The sequence below is a fragment of the Panthera onca genome, chromosome B1 (assembly GCF_046562875.1).
Source record: "Panthera onca isolate mPanOnc1 chromosome B1, mPanOnc1 haplotype 2, whole genome shotgun sequence".
NCBI lineage: Eukaryota > Metazoa > Chordata > Mammalia > Carnivora > Felidae > Panthera > Panthera onca.
This window is the reverse complement of record NC_138342.1, coordinates 59,566,878-59,576,670: the sequence shown is the minus strand read 5'-3', so window position 1 is coordinate 59,576,670 and position 9,793 is coordinate 59,566,878.

The following is a 9,793-nucleotide window of genomic DNA, read 5'->3' as shown; positions in this document are numbered from 1 at the left end:
GAATGTTCAGAAACCAGCAGGATATTCGATATTGAAAGAAAACAGTATCAACAGTACAGATACAACTACAGTATCAACCAAATTACGTATTTTCTGGGACTTAGAAATTGTTGGAGATAAATGATAAGGGAAATTTCTGGTTGAGTTATGCTGTATTGGATGTTCACAGTGGGACTATTATTCTAAATTGATCTCTTCCAACATAATCAAAGAGAGCTTTAATTGTATGATCATGCCTTAGGCCTTGTAAAATATTTTTCTAAGTTTCTATTGTTCTTTATTTGTACTACTCTTCATATTACTTTTAAGAAATGCTATATGCCTTACAGTAATTAAAGATGTAGACATATAATTGTCAGGTTAGGTGCATCAAGGATATCGGTATAAGAATTTCTCAATCACTAAGAGTTTAAGTAGAGGATAGAGTTACTTGCTTGCACGCAAAAAAAAAAAAAAAAAAAAAAAAAAAAAAAAAGGAAGAAGCCAGCTACATCTTGGGTTAACTTTGCAATATCCATGCATTCTGTCTGCTTCCACACTGGCTTGGCAGTCCCATGAAGAAACAGTATTATGTAGGGAACAGCATTGCTTCAAAGTTGCCCCAATTGCACTGTGAAATGTCAGGAATGTTTTCCCTTCTATTGTCCATTATCTAATTTGCCTTGCTGCCCATTTCAGATGAAATCTGCTTGAGAAAGGAGTAAATCAACGAACCTTAATTGAATCCAAACTCAGCAGGACTCCAGAGAACCCTAAGGGAACATTTTCTTGAAATTTCCTGGTTGGATGGGGTAGCTAGTAATTTTTGTTCCTCTGTGCAAAGATGCAAAATGTTTTGTTGACAAGAGAAGATACAAAGATGAGGATTAAAAACATAAATGTTTTGAAAAACCCTGGATTTCTCAGAAATAGGAAGCATTCATTACTTTCTTCAGAAATTTGTTTTGGGCTCAGCAAAACAACAAAAGTCTTTTAGGGGTTTAGCTATTTTAAATAACTTCTTTGAGATGTCATTTATCTGATACTGACTGCGGAGTCCTTTATGAAAAATTAGGCTTCTAATGCTTGCATAATAATGGTCATTTACTATACTGTGTTTTGACTACCATTTACCTTCCTACCTTTTCTTTTTTAATTTAGGAGAATATCCATTTCTTCATGAACTCACAATATCTTTCATTCTCATTTAACATGTATTAGAATCTCCTTGATAGCTGATTTAGTAGGAATAATTGTGATGTATTTGCCTGTCTGTGGCTTATATACTCTGTAGATAATCAAAACCCTCTCTGTTGTCTTCCTTTGTCATCACTTGAATAGCTGATGTCCATGAACTTAAAAGTCACACACACATACACACACACACACACACACACCGCCACCATCAACGGCAACAATACTCCAGTCTAAATGTTTGTGCTTCCCTCCCCAAATTCGTATATTGAAATTCCTAACATTGTAGGATTGTAATAGGAGGCTAGACCTTTAGGAAGTAATTAAGTCATGCAGGCAGATCCCTCATGAATGCGATTAGCGTCCTTATAAGAGAGTCCCCACAGAGCTCCTGCACCCCTTCCTACCAAGTGAAGGCACGAGTGAGGTGCCATCTATGAACCAGGAAGCAGGCTCTCACCAGACACTGAACCTGCCAGCACCTTGATCTTGAACTTCCCAGTGTCCAGAACTGTGAGAAATAAATTTCTGTTGTTTATAAGATCAAGGGAAAAATAGGAACAGAGCATATCTTATAGTTGATTTCTTGCCACAAATTTTTTCGTAAATCTGATTATGAATTCTTAGTGAATAACTACTTTTATGCATTTTTGAAACATTGCCAAAAAGGAGGGAGTGGGGGTTAAGCAAAATGGGTGAAGGAAATGGGAGCTTCCAGTTGTGGAATGAAGAAATCATGGGGATGAAAGGTACAGCATAGGGAATATAGTCAATGATATTGTAATAGCATTGTACGGTGACATATAGTAGCTACATTTGTGGTGAGCATAGCATAATGTATACAGTTGTCCAATCAATATGTTGTGCACTTGAAACTAATATAATGTTGTATGCCAACTATACTTCAATTTAAAAACATTTGATTAATTAAAAATTTACCAAAAAAAAAAAAAAAAAAGAAAGAAAGAAAGAAAAAAACCCCTTTCTCCCTGGCCACAGTTAATGGGTCAGAATGGACACATAACTAAAACAAAATTGTTAAGAATTAGGAAATTGATCCCATTGACATAGAAGTGTTGCAATGCCAAAGCAAGTCACAAAATCCTAGAAATTCTGGCTACTGCTGAACTATGAGTATCTTATTAACAAGTTGAGATTTTAAAACATGGCTTCTTGCTGGAGAGTAAATCGACGAAACCACTTCACCAGAATGCTTTGCTTTGAATCATTTTGGTTTCCCAAAAATTCAGTATTAGTAAATCAGATGGGAGGTAATTTTCTTTGGAACAGGATGTCCTTTTGGAAACAATTTAATTTTCCCTGTTTTAAATTTGAGAACCAGAATGATAAATGCTATGACCAAGGACTATGTCATAGAAAAGATGAAAATAGTATCTCTAATGTACTTGAAGAAGACCAACACTGGTTTCTTTTATAATGTCATTATGTGAAAGTTAGTTTTTTGTAATAAATGAAAGTTATGAAAGTTGTATATGAAGTATACCCAATTAGCTTTCTATGATGGTTTGAAAATAAAATCATAATGTAAATTGAGGCAGTACAATTGGTGAAGGAAAAACTTGGCAAGCTGAACTTTAGTAACATTAAAATTTTCTGTTCTGTAGAGACACTACCAAGAAAATGAAAAGTTGAGCCACAGACTGGGATTAAATACTTGCAAAAGACATGTCTGATAAACGACTGTTGTCCAAAATAGGCAAAGAATGCTTAAAACTCAACAATAAGAAAACAAATGGTATGATTGAAAAATCTCACAAATACCTTAATAGGCGCCACACTGAAAATATATATACAGATGGCAAATGAGCATATGAAAAGATGGTCCACATCATATATCATCAGGGAAATGCAAATTAAAAAAACAATGAAATATCACCACACACCTATTTGAATGGTCAAATCCAGAATATCAGTAACCAACAGCTGGTGAAGTCATGGAACAACAGAAACTCTTATACATTGCTGTTGAGAATGTAAAATGGCAGTTTCTTACAAAACTAAACAGGACTCTCCAGCAATCATGTTCCTTGGTATTTACCCAAAGGAGGTGAAAACTATGTCTGCATTTAAATCTGCAAATGGGTATTTATAGGAGCTTTATTCATAATTGCCAAAAGTTGGAAACAAGCAAGATTCATTAGATTAACAAATAAACTGTGGTACATTCAGACAGTGGAGTGTTATTCAGGGCTGAGAAGAAAAGACATGGAGAAAGCTTAAATGAGTATTAATGAGCGAAAGAAGCCAATGTGAAAAGCCATACGATTCCCACTATATGACATTCTAGAAAAGGCCAAACTGTGGAGACAGTAAAAGGATCAATGGTTGCCAGGGGGTTAGGTGTTAGAGAGAAGGAGCACAGAGGATATTTAGAGCAGTGAAACTACTCCGTGTGATACTGTAATGGTTGATACCTGCCATTATATATTTGTGCAAATCCATAGAATATACAACACCAAGAGTAAACACTAATGTTAACTGTGGACTCCAGATATAGGTCATCAGTTGTAACAAATGCACCACTCTGATGGGGGAGGGTGTTGAAAACAGAGGTGGCTAAGCATATGTCAAGGAAGGGAATACATAGGCAATCTCTGTACCTTCTTCTTAATTTTGCTGTGAACCTAAAACTGCTCTAAAAAAATAAAGCCTATTTTAAAAATTTAAAAATTAAATTCTGAAAAGAAAAAAGACATTTCTTCAGTCATTAATTATTGCCTTATTTGGATTCTATCTATTTTCTTTCTTTTTTTTTTTAATTTCTTTTATTTTTTTATTTTTTATTTTTTATTTTTTATTTATTTATTTATTTTTGGATTCTATCTATTTTCTATGCCACTAACTTTATGTGTAATCTTACAAAAATGTATCACTTCTTTAAATGAAACTACCAATACCTTTTATTTTTTTCACAAGGCTATATTGAAAGGAACAAACAGGATAGCTATGATAACTTTTGAAAATATTTTCTTAATTTTTATGTTTTCAACTGAGATAAAATTTGCACAGTGAAATGCATACACCTTGAGTATAAATATATAGATCGTTGAATTTTGAAAAATGAAAACAATTACTTAAAATATAGACTGTTTTCATTGTCTCAGACAACCTCTACTTTTTAATTCAATCTATCATTTCCAAAGAAAACTACTATTCTGATTTTTAGTTTGGTCTACACCTGACTTTGCATAAATGGAACTATCCAATATGTATTCTTTTATGTTTGGTTCCTTTTGCTAAACTTTGTGAGATAAATCCATGTTACCGTGAATAATAGTAACATATTCCTTTTTATTACGTTGAATATGCCTTGAATAATTGAAGTGAAGTATTCAATTATTCAACTATATGAAAATGTGTTTATCCATTCATTTGTGGATGGACATTTGGACCATTTCCAGTTTTTGGTTAACAATTTGGCTATTATGAATAAAGCAGCTAGAAACATTATAAAATATTTTTGTGTATTGTTGACTAAAGATAGCCATAAATCTGTTGCCTTTCTTCTCATTGAAATGTGGCATCTATTTTTTATACTCATCATGTGAACTGTGTCTCTTACTCATTTTGATCAATATACTTTTGCAGGAGCAATGCCGTGTAATTTACAAACGTATATCTTCAGCTTTCACCTTGGTCTTTTGGTGGAATGCTCCTTCTTGGAACCCCACGGCTATGCCGTGAGAGTTCTGAGCTGTGTGCAGAGACCATATGGAAGAGAACCCAGGCACACTACCTGATATATTCAGAGACCATATAGAAGACACCCAGGCACTCCAGCTGATATCCATTGATATCAGCTGAGCTCACATCCATTGATATCAGCTGAGCTCACAGCTAAAAGCACAAATTGACAATCATGTGAGTGATCATCTTGTACATGGCAGCCCAGCCAAGTTTCAGACGGCTGCAATTTTCATTTTCTTTCAAGTTTATTTATTTATTTTGAGAGAGAGGAGAGGGAGAGGGGCAGGGAGAAAGAGAGAGAGAGAGAGAGAGAGAGAGAGAGAGAGAGAGAGAGAGAGAATGAGTAGGGAAAGGGCAGAGAAAGAAGGAGAAAGAGAATCCCAAGCAGGCTCTGCACTGTCAGCACGGAGCCTGATGCAGGGCTCAATCCTCAAACCGTGAGATCATAACCTGAGCTGAAATTAAGACTGGGATGTTTATGGACCGAGCCACCCAGGCATCCCAAATTTTCATTTTCTTAAGAAAGTTTTTGAGGAGAAGTTTTAAATTCTGATGAAGTCCAATTTACCAAATTTTTCTTTTATGATTAATTTTTTTATGTCCCCTCTAAGAAATTACTGTCTACTCCAAGGTTGAAATATGTTCTCTCGTGTTTAATTCTAGAAGCTTTACACTTTTAGCTTTTATGTTTAGGGATATGGACTGTGACAAATTAAATTCTTATGACTCATTCAAAGTAGTGGGTGAGTTTCATTGTTTTATTTTTGTTTCCATATAGATATCCAGCTATTCCAGGAAAATTTTCTGAAATCTTTTTCTATTGAGTTTCGTAGAAGCCATTATCAAAACTCAGTTCATGGTATACATGTGTGTCTATTGATGTACTTTTTTTGGTTTCATGGACCTATTTGCCTATTCTCATGTCAATACCACAAGTGCTCATTAATGTGGCTTTATAAGTGTTGAAATCAGATGGTGTGATTCCTCCAACTTTGTTCTTCCTTTTTAAAATTATATGGGCTGTGATAATTCCTTTGCTTATCTATATAAATGTTGTAAGGCATGTACCAGTTTCTCAAGAAAAATGCTTGCTGGAATTTTTGTTTGATATTGCACTGAATATACATATCAATTTGGAGAGAATTTTCATTTCCACAATATTGCATCTTCTAATCTATGAACACGGCATAAATAGCTTTCCATTTATTTAGACCTTTTTTGTGTATGCTCTGTTTTATAATTTACAGTGTAGATTTTTTATATCTTTTGTTAAATTTATTCTTCAGTAGTTTATAATTTTGTTGAATTATAAGTGATATTTTATTTCCAATTATTTGCTGCTAGGATACAAAAGTAAACTAGAGTTTAATATATTGACTTTATATCCTGAAATCTTACTATATTCACTTATTAGTTCTAACAAATCTGTCTCCCCCCCACTCTTTATATTAGATCCCCCAGTCATATTTATCTCATAACTGGAAGGTTGTACACTTTGGCCAACAACCTCCACTAGTTCTACCCCTCAGCCCCTGGCAAACACCACCATTCTACCATTCTATTCCCTGTTTCTATGAGTTTGGTTTTTTGTAGATTACACATATAAATGATATCATACAGGGACACCTGGGTGGCTCAGTCAGTTGGGTGTCCAACTTCAGCTCAGGTCATGATCTCATGGCTTGTGAGTCAGAGCCCCACGTCAGGCTCTGTGTTGACAGCTCAGAGACTGGAGCCTGCTTCAGATTCTGTCTCAGTCTCTCTCTCTCTCTCTCTCTCTCTCTCTGTCTCTGTCCCTTGACTGCTCACCTATTCTCTCTCTCTCTCAAATAAACATTAAAAGAGAAATTTTAAAAATGATATCATGAAATGTTTGTCTTTGGTTGATTTCACTTAGCATAATGTTCTCAAGATTCATCCATGTGGTTGCAAACGTTAGGGTTTGCTTCCTTTTTGTGGTTAAATAGCATCCCACTGGATATATACATATATAACACATTTTCTTTACCCATTCATTTGTCAGTGAGCACTTAGGTTGTTTTCACGTCTTGGTTAGTGTGAATAATGCTGCAGTGAGCATGGGTTATACAAATATCTCTTTGAGACAGTGATTTTGTTTCTTTTGATGGAAGTGGGATTGCTAGATCATATAGTAGTTGTATTTTTAATTTTTTGAGGAAATTCCATATTGCTTTCCTTAGTGGTTGCACCAATTTTCATGCCCTTTAACAGTGAAAAAAAGTTTCATTTTCTCCAGATGCTTGCTAACACTTGTTATTTCTTGTCTTTATGAAACTAGCCATTCTAACAGGTGTGAGGTGATAATCTCACTGAGGTTTTGATTTGCATTTCCCTGAAGATTAGTTATGTTGAATAGCTTTTCATGTACCTGTTGGTCATTTGTATGTCTTCTTTGGAAAAATGTTTATTCAAGTCTTCTGCCTATCTTTAAATTAGATTATTTGGTTTTTGTTTGTTTGCTATTGAGTTGCATGAGTTCCTTATATATTCTAGATATTTATTCCTTATCTGATACACAGTTTGCTAACATTTTCTTCCATTCCATATGTTGTACCTTCATTTTGTTGATTGTTTTATTAGAGTTTTCCACACAAAAGATTATTTAATCTGTAAATAAAGACAGTTTTACTTCTTCTTTTCCAATCTTTTATGCCTTTATTTCTTTTCCTTGCATTATTGCACTGGCTAAAACTTCCAGCATAATGTAATGTTGAAATAGTGAGACTTACTTCCTTTCAAGTAGGTGAAGTTGATTAATAGGGTTGTTGAAAACGTCTATTAACTGATATTTTCGTCTGCTCCTGTCAATTATTAAGTGGTACTAAAATCTCTTAACTGTGATTGAAGATAAGTTTTGTTTCATGTAATTTAAAGCTTTGTATTAGGACCATACATATTTAGGATTGTTATATTTTCTTGATGAATTGTCTCTTTATCATTATAAAAATGTCCTTTTTTAAATCTCTGGTATTCTAGGGTGAAAAACTCCTTTAATTGAAGTATATTTTGGCTAATTTTAGTAAGACCATTCTAGGCTTTGTATGATTACTTATTACATGGTATGGCTTTTTCGATCCAATAACTTTCAATGTATATGTGCCGTTATATTTAAAGTGCATTTCTTCTGGATAATTTGTAATTTTGTCCTGTTGTGTTTATCTAGTCTAATAACCTCTGCCTCCCTCCTTCCCAAGTTTTAATTTAATTTCCAGTTAGTGCACTTACAGTGAAATATTAGTTCCAGGTGCAGAATTTAATGATTCATCACTTATATACAAAACACAGTGCTCATCACAAACTCTGCCTTTTTACTGGGATTTTTTAAAAAGTAATCTCTACACCCAATGTGGGGCTTGAAATCACAACCCCAAGAACAAGAGTCGCATGTACCACAGACGAGCCAGGCAGGTGCCCCTACATACTTGCAATCTTAGCACACAAATATCAAGGAGGGAATAAGCCATACCCAGTCATGGAAGGATGGCAGTTTTCTCTAGCTTACGTGCAACTTCTACAGAATTGTCCTTAAAATATTGTAAGTTTCAGTTGATTTCCATTAATGTAATTATTGATGTGGCTAATTTTAAGCCTATCGTATTGTTTTTGGTTTACTAATTATATTTTAAGGGCTTTTTTTGATGTCTGTGTCCTACTTCTCATGCTTATTTTGTGATTTCTAATTTTGCACTTTTTAGTTCTAAAATTTCCATGTTTTATAGTTGCCATTTTCTTATTGATATGTCTCCTCTATTCACTAATTATGATATATTTTTTAATTCTTGGAAATATTCATAACTGCTGTTTTAAAATCCTTGTATGCCAATCCCAACATCTGCTTTAGCTTCAGTCTATTTTAAGTTACCTCTTTCCTTTTTGCTTTTGTCATATTTTTCTTCATATGTCTAGTGATATTTGACGATATGCAGAACATTGTACATACAACATTGTCAGGAGTTGGAATAATGTTGTTTCCTTTTAAAGGGTATTGACTTTTGTTCTGAATAGTATTACAGTGTCAGTAGATTATTTTGGTCCTTGCAGGATGGGTTATTTTTCTATTTGGTTTTGTATTTAATCCTGGGATCTGTCCTTGATTTTAGGGCACACATCTTAGGGGCTTTGGCATCTCACTTGAATAATGGAGATATTCAGACAAGGTCACTACTCTTTCTAGGCCAAAGTTGCAACATTCCTAGTGTTGCTATATTCCAGATATTACTATCCAGCTCATAATCACATAGCAGGCTGTATTCTCTAAGCCTCAGTGCCTCATCCTGTAGCAGCCTTTGGCCAGGGAACTGCAGTATTCCATTTTCCCTAGTTCCCTGCCACACCAATTGCAATTACTTCAGAAATCCACTCTGCTTGAGCTCTATTTGGTTTCCTCCTCCTTGAAGGTTAAAGATCCCTGAACACAGAATGGAAGAATGATTGAGGGGTTCACACAACTTGTTTCCCTTCTTTCAGTGATTACGATTCTTCACTGCCTCTTGTGCAGAGCCTGAAAGCGATTGCCTAATGAATTTGGTTAGATTTTAATTGTCTTTGGCAGAAGGGCAAATTTAGTAGCAGTTTTTCCATCGTGGCCATGAAGGAAAGACCTGGAAAGCTTTTAATGAAGTGTAAGGAGCTAAATAGTGTTAAATATTACGGCAACTATTACTGTGTGGTAGTAAAGTTAAGTAAGATGATATTTCAGTAAGAGTCTTACAGAGTAACTTCATGGGTTCAAAGTTAATTTCATTCATTCATCTGACAGTGAACCTAAATATTAAATACTCCTTCCTCTTTGCCCACTTTTTAGCTTTTTTGTCTCTCAACCCTGTGCAGAAGCTTCTAGGAAGAATGTCTCATTTTATTGCCTTAAAATTTAACTTCAGTTCCGTCACTA